This window comes from Myotis lucifugus, unplaced genomic scaffold, assembly GCF_000147115.1.
Source record: "Myotis lucifugus unplaced genomic scaffold, Myoluc2.0 scaffold_176, whole genome shotgun sequence".
In the NCBI taxonomy this organism is placed as follows: domain Eukaryota; kingdom Metazoa; phylum Chordata; class Mammalia; order Chiroptera; family Vespertilionidae; genus Myotis; species Myotis lucifugus.
The window spans coordinates 70,037-89,736 of record NW_005871224.1 but is presented as its reverse complement, the minus strand read 5'-3'; the positions used below and the strand labels follow the sequence as shown (position 1 = coordinate 89,736).

Here is a 19,700-nt window from a genome sequence, read left to right as displayed (position 1 = left end):
GGTATTGATTTCAGAGAGGAAGAGAGAGAAAGAGAAAGATAGAAACATCAATGATGAGAGAGAATCATTGATCGGCTGCCTCCTGCACGGCCCCAACTGGGGATTGAGCCCACAACCCGGGCATGTGCCCTTGATTGGAATTGAACCCGGGACCCTTCAGTCCGCAGGCGACACTCTATCCACGGAGCCAAACCAGCTAGGGCTGAACATATGTTTTTAATTTTCTTGAGTGTCCAATGATCTTTTAAAGGAGTTCTAAGTGCCTTCTGTGGCCATGTAGGCAGCAGCCTTGCTGAGGGTCAAATACACCCTCACTTTTACCCACTTGAAGGCGCCCTGGGACTTCCATCTCTCAGCAACCTCAATACCCCAGTGCCCTCTCCTCCGTGTTGAACAGCCGACAGCTTCAGTGCTGGGGTTGAGGGGGCAGAACTGGGCTCTGAGAAATGAGGAGGTCACATGTATCTGCATCACAGGACCGCGTGTCCGTGTGCTCTCCAGAGTGCATACATGGCCATCGGTCCATGGGTTTATAACAAAGGGTGTTACCCCACTGCCTCGGGACTCAGAGCCCCAAACCTCTGAGCCCATCTGCATTCTTTTATGCAAGTTCGTATGTGTCTATGAGGTCAGTGGGCCCAGATGTGCTGCCTTCATGCAGTTCAGAACCTGAACACCTACACTACTTGCCCCAAATAGGTATATCCCCCCACTCCCACCACAGTTGACATAAGATTGTGTCAGCTGATTCTCTCAGTCAGGAGTTTGGAATTTGGATAGAGACCTGAAATTGGGAGCCACGTCATATTAACGGGCATGTTATTCCAGTCTTTCTTGAAGGACATAAACTAGACAAGGAGCCATCCTCTCACATTCACTTGTTAATATGCTGGGGCTTAATGGTTTCTAATATATGCGTGATCCCGCTGCTCCACCATTAACATTTTAGCATTTTCCCTTCCAGCCTTTTTTGATTAATATAATTCTTTCCAGGGGTGTGCTGGGGCTGGCTCCTGTGGGTGTGGCGAGCCAGCTGTGTACACTTACCCAACTCCTTTGCCAGTGACACCGTGAGGGAGCTGATAAATCAGCCACAGTGGGAGTCTTTACACCATGGAAATCAGCAAATGCTACAAATGAGGTATTTTCTTTTCAGAGAGTCAGTTATTAAACTTACCAGCACAGCATTGATTTTTCTTCCAAGACATCAGGTTTGCCCAGCCGGTGTGGCTCAGTGATTGAGCATCGACCTATGAACCAGGAGGTCACAGTTCAATTCCCGGTCAGGGCACATGCCCAGGTTGCGGGCTTGATCCCCAGTGGAGGCGTGCAGGAGGCAGCCGATCAATGATTCTCTCTCATCATTGATGTTTCTACCTCTCTCTCCCTCTGAAATCAATAAAACCATATATTTAAAAAAAAGACATCAGGTTTACCCATTCAAGTGTCCACCAACTATTTAATGCTCTCCTAAAATATACCAGGACCTTACATCCCAGGAAATGAAGACAGAGGATGTATAAGTAAACATAGAAACAGACAAGATAGAGTGTGTGATAAAGTCTGAAGAAAATTAAATGAAACAGCTGGTAGGTTGAATACACCCCTTTTATCCTATTTGTTTCTTTCACATCATATCAGGAACAAATCCCCAAGTTTTACAAAGGTCTAAGGGGCATTCTTTTTAATGGATGGCTGGGTAATACCTATCTCTTGTGAGAATTTTCTTCTAATTTCTGTAAGCATTCCCCTATAGGTCAGGGTTTCTCACCCTTGGCACTACTGACATTTGGGTGAAACAATTCTTGTGGGGATTGTCCTGTGTATTGTAGGGTGCTGACAGCATCCCTGGCTTCTACCCACTAGATACCAGCTTCAGTCCCCCCACATCAGTTATGTCAACCAAAATGTCTCAAGATTTGTCCCTTTGGGGTGAGGGCACAAAATCACATTGATTGAAGATCACTGCCATAGACTTTATTTTTTTACTTATGTATCTTTTTTTAATTTTTAAAAATTGATTTCAGAGCAGAAGGGAGAGAAAGAGAGAAACAGAAACATGAATGATGAGATAGAATCATTGATTGGCTGCTTCCTGCATGCCCCACACTGGGGATCGAACCTGCACCCCAGACATGTGCCCTTGATTGGAATCGAACCCAGGACCCTTCAGTCTGCAGGCCGACACTCTATCCACTGAGCCAAACCATCTAGGGCTTATTAATATATCTTTAACATACACATTTAACTTTATTTATCATTGTCATTTACAGAGAGGAAGGGAGAGAGATAGAGAGCCAGAAACATCGATGAGAGAGAAACATCGATCAGCTGCCTCCTGCACACCCCCCACTGGGGATGTGCCTGCAACCAAGGTATATGCCCTTGACCGGAATCGAACCTGGGACCTTTCAGTCCGAAGGCCGATGCTCTATCCACCGAGCCAAACCGGCTAGGGCTATCATTGTCATTTAAAGCTTGATTTTGTAAGACAGAAAAAGACATTGAGTTCTGTATCACTGGAATTTAAACAGTACAAATAGTAACAGCGCCATACGTGTAAATTATATACATTGAAATCAAATAATTGGAGATTTTTCCCATATGGAAACTATACAAATAAAATAAATGGCAAAAGGACCTTATAGGAATATTTTGTTGATTGTGGATTATCAATTACTTTAGGACCTAAACAAAGACTGAATATTCAGACTCCGTTTGCTGCTTCATTTTTTAAAAATGTACCTCTATTCTTTTTTAAAAAATATATTTTTAATTGATTTCAGAGAGGAAGGGACAGGGAGAGAGAGACAGAAACATCAATGATGAGAGAGAATCATTGATCGGCTGCCTCCTGCACGCCCCACACTGGGGATCGAGCCACAACCCGGGCATGTGCCCTGACCGGTAATTGAATCGTGACCTCCTGGTTTATAGGCCAATGCTCAACCACTGAGCCATGCTGGCTGTGCTTTACCTCTATTCTGAGTCAAGCTGCTTGACCATGAGGTCTGATTTGGGAAGGCATTTAGCTTTATGGCAAAAGTTTTCCATCTCCAGTTACCACCTTCAAAGGAATTGACATTACAGTGCTGATATAATCTGCTGGTTCCCTTTGAATAGTGTGCAAAAAATGACATCAACCCTATGGAAAGTCAAACAGATACCCAAAATGGAACCATGTGCACAGTTCAGTAAACTATAATGTTAAGTTTTCCCCATCTGAAAATGAACCAGTGAAATAAAACATGAACCATAGCTGACGTGGTTTCAGGAAACACATATGAGAATGACAGTCTTGTTCTTGTCTTATCTCCAGTCATGGGCAGGATTCCGTCGGCCACCATGCTGCTTACTTTGTGGGTTGTAGCTGAAGGAACACAGGCGTACTTGCTCAGACTTGGTAATGAACCGTAGTCCCGACTCTTCCCACTTCTCAGGTACAACCAAATCTTTGTCTGCATAGATCAGCAGATCAAATTGACAAGAAACTTCCAGCAGTGGCAGAAATGTCACCGTAGCGGTGACCTGTCTGATCACCGAGCGGATTTCATCCTGGAGAGCTTTGAGGCTTTTCTCCGGGTTGTGTCGTCTTTGACAGTCTTGTCACTCAAAGTCAAACTGCCATCTTTCAAGGACCTCCCCGCTTTCAATATTCGAGACGACTACCACACGTTTCTGCACTGAACACTTGTACGTATAACCAACCTCTTAGTTGTTCCGCCGCATTATTTAGGTATTTCATGAGCCCAGGATCAGTAGTTACAAGCAAGGTGAGTCCACGTTTTCTACACTTGAGGAAAGGACTCAGATGGGTAAATGTCACACTGATATAAATCACTGTGCCAAATCAGTGTGTCACACTGATGCCAAATGAGAAGAACCGGGCCACGATGTCAGCACTCCCGTGCTGGGTGATGCCTTGCTCCAGGGAGAGCTGCCTCGCCCTGGCCAGGGCCACAGCTCCCTGCCTCCCATTAGCTAGACTTTAAGTTGAGGCTTCCAATAGGAAAATGGGTATCAGAGCGTGGCCCCTGGACCAGCAGCGACACTTGTTAGAAATTAAAATTCTCACGCATCTCTCCAGCTGCATGAAATCAGAATCTCTAGCGGTGGGACCAGGCAACGTGTGTTTCTCAAGCCCTCCAGGGGATTCTGAGGCCCCGTCCAGCTTAACAGGGGGCTGGGATGAAGGTTTTAGAAATCAAAGAAGTATTTGAGCGTGGGTGGCATCCTGCAATGCCTGGTCGTGGTTGCATCATAGTGATGTTTTCCCCTCTGATCCATGGCTGGGGTAGGTGATTAGTGCAAATTAGCTGAGTTCAGGTGTACTTTTGACTTAAGTACCACCTTTCAGCTCGGGATTACCAAACACCACTTATTTTTACCCCAGGGAGGCTCTGGGAGGCTCCAGGGCCAGAGAGAAAATTAAAAATAGAAAGTAAATGGATCATCTGACTTTAGCTCTAACCACCATGCCTATAAACCTTCGTTCTTTAAATAAGAGCATTTTTGGTCTTTTCAGAAACTGAAGAACCACAGAATGCCTGGCCAGGCCAAGCCGTACCGCTGGCAGTCACTCCTCATTCTTGTAACCGTCTTCTACCTTGGCTTCCGTGAATTCAGTTCATAAACTTGGGGTCACACATGTTTCTTCCTTGGCTCCTGAAGGCGGGCTTATCTTTGGCTACCGCTGGAACAAAGAGCTTCTGATCCTCAGCTGGGGCAGCTCTGCTCCATGAGGGGGGAGGGGGGGACATTTGTAAAGGGAGTCGGGGTTAAGTTGCTACCATGACTGGGACCGCTGGTATTTAGTGGTTTAGTGCCAGGGTTGCGAAACGTCCTATAGAATGCTTGTGGGAATGTAAGATGGTACAATCACTTTGAAAAATAACTCAAGAGTTTGTATTTTTATGAAGGAAAAATTGGTATATAAGTTTCAGGTGTACAATATTATAATTTGACATCTGTATACATGTGATCACCCCCCAAAAGTCTAGTTACCATCAGTCACCATACAGTTGACTCCCTTAACCCCTTTTGCCCACCCCCGCAACCTTTCTTTTTTTAATTAAATATATTTTTATTGATTTCAGGGAGGAAGGGAGAGGGAAAGAGAGATAGAAACATCAATAATGAGATTCATCGATCAGCTGCCTTCTGCATGCCCCCTATTGGGGATTGAGCCTGCAACTTGGGCATGTGCCCTTGACTGGAATTGAATCTGAGACCCTTCAGTCCACAGGTGGATGCTCTATCCACTGAGCCAAACCAGCTAGGGGCACCCCTCCCCCAACCACTTTATTTCCCTCTGGTAACCACCAATTTGTTCTCTGTATCTTGAGTTTGTTTTCATTCCATTTTTTCATTTGTTTTCTTTTGTTTAAATTTCACATACGTGTGAAATCATATGGTATTTTCTTTCTCCAGTTCACTTATTTTTTAAATATATTTTTATTTACTTCAGAGAAAAAGAGAGAGGGAGAGAGAGATAGAAACATCAATGATGAGAGAGAATCATCAATCGGCTGCCTCCTGCATGCCCCCACTAGGGATCGAGCCTACAACCTGAGCATGACTGCTGACCTGGGATTGAACCGTGACCTCCTGGTTTCTAGGTTGACTCTCAATCACTGAGCCACACCGGTTGGGCCAGCTCATTTATTTCATTTAGCAGAATATCTTCAAGGCTCATTCATGTTGTCACTAGTGGCAAGATTTCATTCTGTTTTTATAGCTGAGTAGTATTTTATATATATATATATATATATACCACATCTTTATCCATTCATTCACTGATGGACACTTAGTTTGTTTCCATATGTTGGCTATTGTAAATAATGCTGCAATGAACATAGGGGTACATATATCTTTTTAAATTAGTGTTTTTATATTTTTTGGATAAATACCCAGATGTATTTCACTCCTAGGTAATTACCAAAGAGAAAAGAAAGCCATACTTATGGATGAATGTCCACATCAGCTCTACTTGTAATAGCCCCAAACTGGAAGCAACCCGAATGCCCATCAACAGGTGAACAGAGAGCCTGTGGTATTTCCATACAGGGGACTGTTACTACTGCACAGCAACAAGATGGAATGAACACAACATAGATGAATCTAAAATAATTATGCTGAGTGAAAGTAGCCAGGCCAAAAACAAAAAATACTCTATGTGTTTTGTAATTCATTCCCTTTACATAAAATTAGAGAAAATGCAAACTAATCTATAGTCACAGAAAACAGCACAGCCAGTGTGGCTCGATGGTTGAGCATCCATCCATGAACCAAGAGGTCACTGGTTCAATTCTAGCCAGGGCACATGCTCAGGTCGTGAGCTCCATCCCCAGAAGGGAGCATGCAGGAGGTGGCTGATAGATATTTCTACCTCTCTATCCCTCTCCCTTCCTCTCCCTCTAAAAATCAATAAAAACATATTTAAGCCCTAGCTGGTTTGGCTCAGTGGATAGAGTGTCGCCCTGTGGACTGAAGGGTCCTGGGTTCAGTTCCAGTCAAGGGCACATGCCTGGGCTCGATCCCCACTGGGGAGGTATCCAGGAGGCAGCCAATCAATGATTCTCTCTCATCATAGATGTTTCTCTCTCTCTCCCTCTCTGAAATTAATAAAAATATGTTTAAAAAAGGAAAAAAAAGTTGCCTGGGGTGAGGGGGGTTGGGAGGAGTTTAAAAGGGGGCTCCTTATAATCCCCTTTGGGAAAGAAAGCAGTTTGGGTAACAGTTATGTTAATTAACTCTCCCTGGGATAGTTCAAAACGTGGCAGCTGGCTTCTTCCATTGGAGGGAGGAAAGAAAGAGGACGCCCAAGACAGAAGCCACTCTTTTTCACAACCTACTCTTGGATGTGGGGTCCATCCCTTGCCGTATGCTATTCATTTGAGGCAAGTCAGTAAACCCAACTCACACTAAAGGGAAGGGAGTTACACAAGGACATGAATAAGAAGGGTCTTGGATTTTAGGGACCCCCCTAGAGGCTGCCCACCACATAAAAAAAAGCAAACATGATGGGATGCCAACATGTGCAGGCTCTCAGGCTCTGTCCAAACCGGGGCACATCAGTCATGGCCTGGTAGGTCAGAAACATTCCACAAAGCCATTTACTCTAAATTCATTTCGTCCTTCCTTCCTTCCTTCCTTCCTTCCTTCCTTCCTTCCTTCTTTCCTTCCTTCCTTCCTTCCTTCCTTCCTTTTCTTTATTCTTTTTTGTTTTGTTTTGTTTCAAATTACAAGAGAAAGTTTATTTAGAAAGTTGCAGAGGTAGTAGAATGAGCCAGCTGGGCTGCGTAGGCTCAGAAAACAAGTCACAGAAGCCAAAGAAGGGCCCTTGGAGCTTAGGAGAGAGAAGACAAAGGTGCCGCTCCTGGGGGGAGAAGAGGTGGAAGGGAAAAGCGCGGGTGTGCTCCCCACAGGAAGGGTGTCCCGTTTTCTTTTCTTATTAAAAAAATAGCACTTGCCCTAGCTGGTTTGGCTCAGTGGATAGAGTGTCAGCCTGTGGACTACAGGGTCCCAGGTTTGATTCTGGCCAAGAGCACATGCCCGGGTTATGGACTCGATCCTCAGTGTGGGGCATGCAGGAGGCAGCCGCTCAATGATTCTCTCTCATCATTGATGTTTCCATCTCTCTCTCCCGCTCCCTTCCTCTCTGAAATGAATAGAAATATATTTTAAAAAATGAGCGCCATATCTCCCTGCCCAGAGGTCATACGAACTGATGGTGTCGATACAGTTGGCAGAGGGTGTTTCTGTGGTTTCTTCCAGCAGCTTTAGGGCAGCTTGTTGGAAAAGATAAGAGGACAAAGATGTGAGAGGTGGTGCCCTTGGATCCTCCAAATAAACTGCCTGGTTATTTTCTGGAAACATCCATCGATATGTTGTATTGGTCAGGATAGGTGATGCTGCTGTGATGAGCAAGCTACAATAACGAGAGCAAACACATCTCATTGGCTAAACATCACAAGAGTTTCTTTCTGGCTCCGGCAAAGACGGCGCTGGTCCAGGTGAACCTCCAGATCCTGTATGGCTTCTGTCTGGTGACTCTACCCTCTCAACACCAGGCCTCCTCCACAAAGGGGATGATGAGCTGGAGAACCTGGCAGAGGCTTTTTGCTGCCTCAGAAAGGAAGTGACCATCCCTTCTGATCATATTCCATTGGCCAGAGCTAGTCACATGACCCTGACTAACTCGGGAGGACTGGGACGGGTATCTCCAAACAGCCAAGAAGAAAAAGGGAACTGGACGTCAAAGAAAGTGTGACTTTCAACTACACATGGCAAGGAGAAGATTGAATGCTAACCCCAATCCTAGGAGTTAAGCATCCTATCTACACATTAATGTTGCAGAGCTGAGCTCCTCAAAATCAATAACATTTTAATAAAAGGCCCCCCTACACCCTAACCAGTTTGGCTCAGTGGACAGAGTGTCAGCCTGCGGACTGAAGGGTCTTGGGTTCAATTCCGGTCAAGGGCATGTACCTTGGTTGTGGGCTCAATCCCCAGTAGGAGGCGTGCAGGAGGCAGCTGATTGATGTTTCTCTCTCATTGATGTTTCTTAGTCTCTATCCCTTTCCCTTCTTCTCTGTAAAAATCAATAAAATACATTTAAAAAATACATTATCTACTTTTTTTAAAAAAAGGTCTCCCTACCACACATGGGATTCCACCTATTTTAATATTTATAATAAAATCTTTGTGTGTATTAACTTATTTGATCCTGACAAATACCCAATAAGGTTGGTATTTTTATTCCCATTTTAAAGATGAGAAATTGAGACACAAAGAATTTCCTAAGGTCTGTTTCTACCCACAGAACACTTCTGACACCAAATGTGTGTGTGTGGGGGCGGGGGGGGGGTCTCATACCAACCAATTCCCCAATTCTCTGGACAACAACAGCAATTCAATCTGACACAACCTAGAATTATGGTCAGACCCCCTACCCCTTCCAGGTTAAAGGCTCAATCCCACAAGACTACCCCCACTTCAGATCCAATTCCAAGTTCAGGCCTCCTGTACTCTGACTGATCAGCTATAAGTCAGGGGTTCCCATGACCCCCTTCTCATGTTGCTATAGGGCTCACAGGAATCAGGAAACAGTTTACGTACTATTACCACTTGATTATAAAGGATACAGGAACAGCCAGATGGAAGAGATGCACAGGGCAGGTATGGGGGAAGGTGGGCTCTGAGCTTTCCCGTCTCTCCAGGCACAGCCCACCCTCCCAGCACCTCCAGGTGTTTACCAACCCGGCTCATTAAATGTTCTCCAAGAGCTGCTATAGAGCCCTGGCCGATGTTGCTCAGTTGGTTGGAGCATTGGCCCCTGCACCAAAGGTTCATGGGTTCCCAGTCAAGGGCGCAACCCAGGCACACAGGTACCTGGGTTTCGGGTTCGATCCTGAACCCCAGTAGGGTGCACGGGGGAGGCAACCAATTGATATCTCTCTCTCCCATGGATCTCTCTCTATCTCTTTATATCCCTCTCCCTCTCCCTCTCCCTCTCCCTCTCCCTCTCCCTCTCCCTCTCCCTCTCCCTCTCCCCCCTCCCTCTCTCCCTTCCACTCTCTCTAAAAATCAATGGGAAAATATCCTTGGGTGAGGATTGACAATAAAAGAGTTGCTATAGAACTTAATATCCAACCCCCCTTACCCCCTCCCTGAAGTGGAGCTACAAGTTCCAACCACTTGGTCTTTCTGGTGACCAGCCCCCTCCTGAGGCTCTGTATCCAGGTGCTCTACCCTAAGTTATGTCATTAGTGTGAACCCAGGTGTGATTTAAAGGGGCTCACTATGAAAAACAGAAAACCCTCCTGTCGTTCAGGACATTCCAAGGGTGTTTAGGAGTCTGTGCCAGGAGCCAGGGACAAAGACCAAATATATTTCTTGATATATATATATTGATTTCAGAGAGGAAGGGAGAGAGGGAGATGGAAACAATGATGAGAGAGAATCATTGGTCGACTGCCTCCTGCATGCCCCTTACTGGGGATCGAGCCATTATTTTTTCTATGCAAAGACATATATATATTTGATTGTTCTATAAAATCAGAATTTTTGTATACACACTGTTTTCAATCATTTTTTCTACGTAATAAGTTGTGATAATCTTTTTATGTCTTTTTTTGTCTTTTTGTCTTTTCATGTATTTACATCCTTTTAAATAGTTGTTTGGCAATTGATTGCGGGGTTGTGTCAATTTTAAAGCTAATTTCCTATTTTGGGCACTTAGGTTATTTTCAACTTTGGTTCCTACAAATAATTCTATAATAAATTGGGTTGGTTTTTTGTTTGTTTGTTTTTGGCCAAATCTTTGTGTACATATTTATTTTCTTCATATAAAGTTCTAAATGTAGAATTGATGGAATTGGGTGGCACATTTCAAGGCTTTGGATGTAAATTGCCAAATGTCCTCCCCATCTTCATTCACCCTTGCCCCAGACAGCCTATGAAAATGTCTGTTTCTCTACATTGTCACCAACACTGGGTACTAAAGATTTGTTTAAAAATCTTTTATGCACATATAAGCATAACTAATGGACATAAGACACTGGGGGGTAAGGGAGGGCAGGGATTGTCAAGGGCGGGGGGTGGGGGAAGGACACATATGTAATACCCTTTGTAATACTTATTATAATATTTTTTTAAAAAGAATAAAAAAAATAAATATAAAAAAAATAAATAAAAAAAGAAATAAAAAAAAATAAAAATCTCTGCAAATCACTACAGTGTGACGTTTTTAATATAATTAAAAGTCTTCTATCTGGAAAAAAAGATCTTTATTTGAAGTATGAATCCAAATCAAATAAGTTAAAACTAGCCTTCCCTTTAATACAGCGGTTCTCAACCTGTGGGTCACGACCCCTTTGGCTGTCGAACGACCCTTTCACAGGGGTCGCCTAAGACCATCCTGCATATCAGATATTTACATGACGATTCATAACAGTAGCAACATTACAGTTATGAAGTAGCAACGAAAATAATTTTATGGTTGGGTCACAACATGAGGAACTGTATTTAAAGGGCCAGAAGGTTGAGAACCACTGCTTTAATATATCTAAGCAGCAAAAATTAATATTAGAATTATAACTTTGTGGTTAAAGTGAAGAGAAAATTGGTGCAACTGTCTATTGAAATCAGGGCACTTTAACAGTGATGAAATCTGACAGACTCTACCTCCGCCAGGTGATCAAAGTTCGTATCAAGAGTGAGAAATCATTTTAGTAGCACACACCCTCAATATGAGTGATGAGAAGGGCACTTACCTCCATGGTCCTCCTCCCCAAACCCTAACCCCAGTTTTATCATGAGAAACACATGAGACAGATCTCAACTGCAGGACAACACATCTAAGTGGTATTCTGTGAAACTATAAAGAAAGTCATAACAGCCAAAGGTGGTTATATCCATCAGTTAATGAGTGGATAAACTAAATGTGGTCAATCCATTCAATGGAATTTTATTTCGCCATAAAAAGGAATGAAGTCCTGAAAGATGCTACAACATGAATGAACCTCGAGAACTTTGTGCTCAGTGAAAGAAGCCCGATATAAAAGGCCACAAATTGTGTGATCCCATTTCTATGAAATGTCTGGAAGAGACAAATTAATAAAAACAGGAAGTAGATTAGTGGTTGCCAGAAGCTGCGGGGAGGGGAGAATGGGGAGTGACTGCTACGTGGGTATGTGGTTTCTTACAGGGGTGAAGAAAATGTTAGGGAATTAGATAGCACAATTTTTTTTCTTTAAATATATTTTTTATTGATTTCAGAGAGCAAGGAAGAGGGAGGGAGAGATAGAAACATCAATGATGAGAAAGAATCATTGATTGACTGCCTCCCGCAAGCCCCACACTGGGGATCGAGCCCGCAACCTGGGCATACTAGTATACTCTGACCGGGGATCAAACCGTGACCTCCTGGCTCATAGGTCAACGCTGAACCGCTGAGCCAAGCTGGTTGGGCTTGTTTTTTTAAATATAAGATAGCACAATTTCTGAATGCACTGAAGTCCACTGAATTGTACACTTTTAAAGGGTAGATATAATAATATGTGAATTATGTCTCAATTTAAAAAAAAAAAACAAAAAACACCAAGTCTGAGAAACCTTCACACCAAGAGGAATCTAAGCAAACATGATGCCTAAATGGAATGTGATGTCCTGGGTGGGGCCCAGGGACAGAAAAAGTGCATTCAGTAAAACATAAGGAAATCTGAGCAAAGCACAGACTGAAGTTAAGAACAATATAGTGCCCAGCCGGTGTGGCTCAGTGGTTGAGCGTCTACCCATGAACCAAGATGTTGCTAATTCCATTCCCGGTCAGGGCACATCCCTGGGTTGCAGGCTCAATCCCTAGTAGGGGGCCTGCCGGGAGCAGCCAATTGATGTTTCTCTCTCGTTGATGTTTCTCTCTTTATCCCTCTCTCTCTTAAATCAATAAAACATATTTTTAAAAAAGAATCATATATCAATATTGGTTCATTCATTCTGACAAATAGACAGTAATATTGCAATATGTTTGTAATACCAGAAAATCGTGGGGGAAAGTAGGTGTAGTGTGTGTGGGAAATCTGTGTACATACTGTCTTTGCAACTTTTCTGTAAATGTAAAAAACTGTTCTCAAATAAAAAGCTGATAGAAAGAAACAATCGGGTTACACCCAACTGTGATAATTTGGGCCACTTAAAAAAACACCAGGCCCCTTGCCTCTGTCTGTAAGGACACACAGGTGACTGATTTTGTCACCAGGAAAACTGCCCATTTGGAAACTAAGCCCAACGGTGGCACGTTGGGTCCCCGGGGAGGCTGCTGGGTGAGGTGAGGATAAACACCAGCGCGTCTATTCTCAGTAGGTGGCCCTCCCCGCTAGCCATCCTTCCTTCCCCTTCAGTTTGACTTTATCACGCCTGGGCCTGAATTATCCTGTCTGGCGCAGTCCTGATTCTGGGAGACTTTGGGTATTGAAAAATATTGGGAGATTTCAGTGGAACTGCCTGAAAAACACACACACACAAAAAAAACCTCTTACTTTTTTTTTTTTAAAAAAACAGGTGACTGACTTCAACATTACTGCCAATGCTTGTGATCCAGGAAATCAGATGATGCAAGGCTAAGCAGGAGCGCTGGACTGTGAAATGACATGGGACTTTAGGTGACATCCAGGACACTGGTTTGCAGGTGTGCACTGGTGCACAGCCCTGAAAAGCTGCTCTTGAAGAAACACCTAGAAGAGTGACATAGTAAATGAAAAATAACCACCAGGTTGGGAGCTTGGGTCCTGTGAAAGTTTGCATGAAATTGTAGTTGAAGAACTGAAAACATGTGGGAAAACAGGGTTGTGGGTACCTCCCCTGTGAACATTCTGAGAAATCGTTTAAATTCACTAAAATTACATTTTAACGACAATAAAAATAGCAATGGATAACATATTTATTATTTACTTATTTACTTATTATTTTTAATCCTCACCCGAGGATATTTCCCCACTGATTTTTAGAGAGAGTGGAATAGAGAGGGAAAGACAGAGAACTATTGATGTGAGAGAAATACATTGATTGGTTGCCTCCTGCATGCGCTCTGACCAGGGCCGGGCTGGGGAGGAGCCTGCAGTGGAGGTACGTGCCCTTGACCAGAATCAAACCTGCGATCCTTTGGTCCACAGGCCAACTCTATCCACTGAACCAAACTGGCTAGGGCTTATTCCCTTTTTAAAAGAAATCCCTCTCTTCCCAAAACCAAGTAGTGAGGTTGAGGCCTGAATCAGTCTGGATACAACCCTGGGAGAGGCCAGACCCAAACCAATTCAAAAAAAGCAATCACTGGAAGAGCCAAATTCCTGCCTTTTCAGAGTTCCTAAGCAGTCTTTTGAAATTCATGGCAGAGATAATAATCTTGGAAGCCGAGGCTTGCCATTTGGGAGATTGCAAAAGAGAGGCCTTTTATTTTAAGGTCTCAAAACTTTGGTTTTGAGTCTCAAAATTTTGGTTCCAAAAGCAAATTCCTGAAGGAATCTTGGAGTAAACATTACACCACAACAGACAATACATCTGCAGGGTAAACTGATGAAAAGTCAGGTTAACCTGTCCCTGAGGCCAAAAATTAAAAAAATAAAATAAAATAAAAACACATACACACAAAAACAACCTGGAGGAGAGGAATTGAAAATTCCAGGAGGCTGCAGAGTGGGTGACACTGTGCCATGAGCTGACGAATTGTTAAAATTGTTTTTATATTCTGTTCTATCTTTTTGGAATTTTTCCATAATAAAAATTTTGCTTTTGTTAGTTTTATTGTGGCAGCTGGGAGAACAGCAAGCAGTGGTGGTGTCTGGACTAGGGTGGCTGTGATGAAGAGGCAGAAGAGACTGGAGGGAGGCAGATGGTGGGCTCTGGCCGGAGTGACTCAATAGTCGAATGGCGTTTAGTGTACCAAAATGTCGCCGGTTGATTCCCTGTCAGGGCTCATGTCCAGGTTTCAGGTTTGATCCTCAGTTGGGGTGCGTGCTGGAGGTGACCAATGTTTCTCTCTCACATCAATATTTCTTTCCCTCTTCCTTCCTCTCCCTCTAAAATCAATAAAAAACAAATCAATAAAAAAATTTTATATTATATTATATTATATATATATACACACTATATATATATATATATATATATATATATATATATATATATATGTATATACACACACACACTAGAGTCCTGGTGAACGAAATTCGTGCATGGGTAGGATCCCAAGGTCTGGCTGGCAATCAGGGCTGATCTGTGGGATGACCCCGGCAGGGCAATCGAGAGGGCCCCCTGCTGGTACCTGCCTTGGCTGGTGGCCTTGCACCGCCTGCTCGCTGGGCCCCACCCCCACTGCTGCCACCACCGCCAGTCAGGGCCTGTGGGCTGGGGGCAGCTTCTGTGTTGAGTGTCTGTTCCCTGGTAGTCAGTGCATGTCATAGTGACTGGTCATTCCTCCGTTTGGTCGATTTGCATATTAGGGTTTTATTATATAGGGGATATATATATATATATATATATATATATATATCTCCCACTGGGTTATTTCAACATCTCATGCTTTAAATCTCCATGCATTTTTCCTCTTTCTTCACTTTGAGAGCTTAATCTGCCTGGCACTTGGCCCTTGGGGAGAGAAGATGGGCTGAGAGAAGAGAAATATTGGGTTAGCCACTGGGGTGTGTTCCTGAGAAGGGTCTCTGCCGTGGACACCATCTACAGCCCGAGGGACTTCAGAAACACTGTACTTGCCACAATGCAGATGGACCCCAAAAACTACAATAAGTGAAAAAAGCCAGAAAGGCTCCCAAATTCTCCCACAGTGCACGTCCTGCTATGGGCAGTTAGACAGACATGAGCAGAGCAAGGACAATGGGCCAGGTACAGAGGTCATCAGGTTGGAAAGCCCCAGGTACCTAGCAAAGGACAATCAGTTGTAAGATGGGACCTCGCCTGCAGAGTGGCTTTTCCTCCTTAGCATAGTGCTGGTCATGTGGTTTGGACACACTGACCTTTCTTCCCTAGAGATAATGTCTAGGACTCAGTTGTATTTCAGCTCCAGGTCTAGATAAGCAACTAAACCAGCCTTCGCTGACATCAGGACCAGCAGCACTGAATGCCAGCCAATCAGTCAGTGGAGACCACAACCCTGAATGGATACACCTGGAAAGCTACTGAATATTCTATTAACATCTTTCCCTGGGACTTCCCCCAAAACCTCTGCTCTTAAAACCCTTAGGACAGAGGACCCAGGGCGCTCTCCTTCCAGGGACCATGCCCTTGCTTTTCCTTTCCCTCCCCCCTCTCTCTCTCCCTATCTCAGGCAAGTTACCATTAGCTTCCTCACTCCCAAGCTCCAAGGGCTCTTTCTTTACCTCCATAACTCGTTTCCTAAGCTAATTTCTTTTAGGAAATACTTTTTCTACTTCTGTGATTTACCCAATAAATGTTCTCCTATAGTTTGGGTCTTGGCTCTGAATTCTTTCCTAGCCAGAATCCAAGTACCGAGATTGCTGAACCCATGGGGTCAGACACTTGTGCTGTTCCCACCGCCTACAACACTTCCATCTATCTGTTCACTCAACAAATGTGGGGGCCTGCTGTCTGTCAGCAAGGCCCCAGTGAGGTGATGAGCAGGGATATGGAGGTGAACCAGAGCAATCCAGGGTGAGCCTGTGTTTCGTTGAGTTGAAGAGCTTTGCTCGGTGAAGAAGAAGAGAGATGCAGGTGGAGTTGGGAGGTGGTAAGAGAACTGGAAACCCTCTTCTCTGATGCTGGAGGTGAGGTCAAGTGAGCAAGGGGATAGACGGGTAGCATCCACAGTTTCTGGGGCCCTTACGTGCATGCATGATGCTGGGTCCGTGTCAGGCAAAGCTTTAAGTGCTTCGTAACTATCAATCCACTGAGTCTTTTTGACAGCCCCATGACACAAGTATTGTAATTGTTCCCATTTTACAGTAAGTCGGTGGTAGGGCAGGATTCAAACCCAGAAAGTCTATGACTCTTACTAACCTTGCCCACTTTCATATCTCCCATACATACTGAACACCAACTCTACCTGGCTGTTGCCTTCCCACCGTTCAGGTCTCAGCATGGAGGTCACTTCCTCCAAGAAGCCTTCTATGATCATTTGTCAAGCGTAGACCCCTCCTGCCACTATCTGTGGCAGAGTTCTATTCGTTTTCCTTATAGCACTTGACAGTTTGTGATGGTTTTGTTTGTTGTTTTACTTATCATCTGTCTTCACCACTAGGCTATATGTTTATGAGGACAGACGCCCATCTGTCTTGTTCACTATTAATTACACCCCCAGGTCTTATCTCAGGTCCTGGCTCAGACTAAGAGCTTAATAAATATTAAATGCACCTGGAGTCCTGGCTGGTGTGGTTCAGTGAGTTGAGTGTTGTCCCATGCACGGAAAGGTCATGGAACCTTTCGATTGCCAATCAGAGCACATACTGGTGCGTGCAGGGGGGAACCTATGGTTCTATCTCACATCAATGTTTCTCTCTCTCCCTCTCCCTTCCCCTCTTTTAAACATTTTAAATAAATAAATGCACCTGGAGCATAGTTGAATAATTAAATAAATGAATCCAACATACAAAACACACTGATGTCATGTTCCTTTAGGCCTGACATACACAAATTATACTGTTTTCCAAATATTAATTAATGAAGCCTGTGGAATTTCCCTGAGGGGTTGGCTGGGTGCTTCCATGTGGATGATCCAAGACACAAATAGAGGGAAATGATTTATTCTCAGTCACTGATGACTCAGTGTCTGGGAATAGAAACACACTCCAAAACCTTTGGTCTAATTAGTCAAGGTAATTATTAGGCACAATAATTAGGCAGGCATGACCTCAGCCAGGCTGCTCATAACCTCAAATGTAAGACCTGTACTAATTTTGCTTTAATGAATGTATTTGTTGTGCCTTGGCACTCCCCAAAAAAACTTTTTGCTTTTTCTGAGTGACCAAACATTAGTCAGGGACTGGGGAGAGGGAGGAATGGGGAGTGACTGCCTAGTGCAGTGATGGCGAACCTATGACATGCGTGTCAGAGGTGACACGCAAACTCATTTTTTTGGTTGATTTTTCTTTGTTAAATGGCATTTAAGTATATAAAATAATATCAAAAATATAAGTCTTTGTTTTACTATGGCTGCAAATATCAAAAAATTTCTATATGACACGGCACCAGAGTTAAGTTAGGGTTTTTCAAAATGCTGACACGCCGAGCTCAAAAGGTTCACCATCACTGGCCTAGTGGGTACAGGGTTTTCTTTTGGGGTGCTAAAATTGTCTTGGAAGTAGATAGTGGTGATGTTCGCACAACATTGTGAATGTACTAATTGTTCATTTTTAAATGTTGATGTTAATTTTATGTTATGTGAATTCACCTCAATGAAAAAATATATTTCACACACACACAGCTTTCCTCCTCACTGTCCTGTGACTGGGAACCCTGTGTGGGAGTCATCTTGTCACTTCTCCAAGGAGGGAAGGTCCTTTCAGTCCTGAAAACTATGTGGCGCTTACTTCCTAAACTGCAAAGAGGGGAATTTATATCTGTTCATTAGCCCTACTATGTGCCAGGCCTTGTGCTAGACACTCAATAGGAACTGTCTCCAGCAGCCCCCTTAACCCTCTCCCTCCTAACCCATTTAATTTTTCTTCACTCTGCTTATCACCAACTAACATTACATTGTATGTACCTATTTGTTCATTGTTGTTTTTTTCTCACTAAAATGTAAGCTTCGTGAGGGAAGAGATGTTGTCTGATTTGCTTACTACCATATTCCCTGTGCATAGCACACAGGAGGTGCTTAATAAATACTGATTAGCCCGGCTGAGGTGGATCAGTGATTGAGTGTCAACCTATGGTTGGATTCCCTGTCAGGGCACATGCCCAGGTTGCAGGCTCGATCCCCAGGGTGTGGTGTGCAGAAGGCACCTGATCAATGACTCTCATCCTTGATGTTTCTCTCTCTCTCTCCCCCTCTCCATTCCTCTCTGAAACCAATTAAAAAAAAAAAAAAAGTACTGATTAGGTGAAGGACATAACAAGACAGGTATTAGCATCTTCAGGATACAGGTGGGGAATGTGGGCTCAGTGATTTGTCAAAGTTTCATGGTTAGTAAGTAGCAGACACTGAATTTGAACTGGAGGAGAGGGGGAGGCATCTGGGAGCACAGCCCTAACTACAGGGGGCTTCCCTTCACCCACTTCCTATGCCCTGCTGGGATGAGTGAGAAGTCTGAATATCAAAGGCAAAAAGGTGATGACTCAACACCTTTGACTAAGAAGTCAAAGTCAGGAAAATCATGACCCAAAGCTGAGTCATCATTTCCGCTTCCCTGGAGGCCGACTCTTTCACTCCTCCAGTTCTTGGCCTCCCGAGCTCTTCCCTGGGGTGATGCCAGGGGCTCCACATAGTCCAGGTTCATTTTTCATCCCAACTCTGCCCTCTTGGCGGGGATGGCCTGACCCAGATGAAATCACAAATGTGCGTCCAGGCCAGCAGTCCCCAGAGAGCCACGCCAGTCTGTATGCAAGAATGGAGGCCCTTGCAAGGTTTGAACGCTGGCAGTGGCGAGGCCTTGAGGAGTGCCCCTGCTATGAGGGTTTCTTGGCTGGAAGGCACCATGCATACCCATCTTATTTCAAACACTTATTAAATCTATTAAAAAAAAAAAAAAGAACACGAGCCTTAACATCAGAAAGAGATGGCATCGTCACTTGTACATACACTGAGTGGCCAGATTATTATGACCACCTGACGTTTGTAGGCAAATTAGCTATAATTTCGCGCTGAAGTTGCTAGAGGGCTAGACCATTATAAATAGGGAAGCAGGTTGTTTACCACGACAGTAGAAGTGATTTTTTTTCTGAAGATATGAGTAAACAATGCAATTTAACAGCCTTTGAACGTGGGATATATTTGAACGTGAGTGGCCAGATTATTATGACCACCTGACGTTTGTAGACAAATTAGCCGTACACTGCATCATATGGGATATGGAAGCCAAAGGCCTGTTTGAACACCTTTGCTGTCTGCATTTACCAAGATAAAATGTCTCCAATTTGCTCAGGAACACAAGGATTGGACAGTCGAGCATTGGAAAAAAGTCATGTGGTCTGATGAATCACGTTTCCAGTTGCATCATGCAGATGGCAGC

At 43.9% G+C, this 19,700-nt stretch overlaps 1 pseudogene; it reads right to left on the bottom strand.

Annotated features, from left to right (window-relative positions):
- Positions 1 to 3,073: 3,073 nt before the first annotated feature.
- On the bottom strand, positions 3,074 to 11,282 carry LOC102419731 (annotated as a pseudogene).
- Positions 11,283 to 19,700: the final 8,418 nt, after the last annotated feature.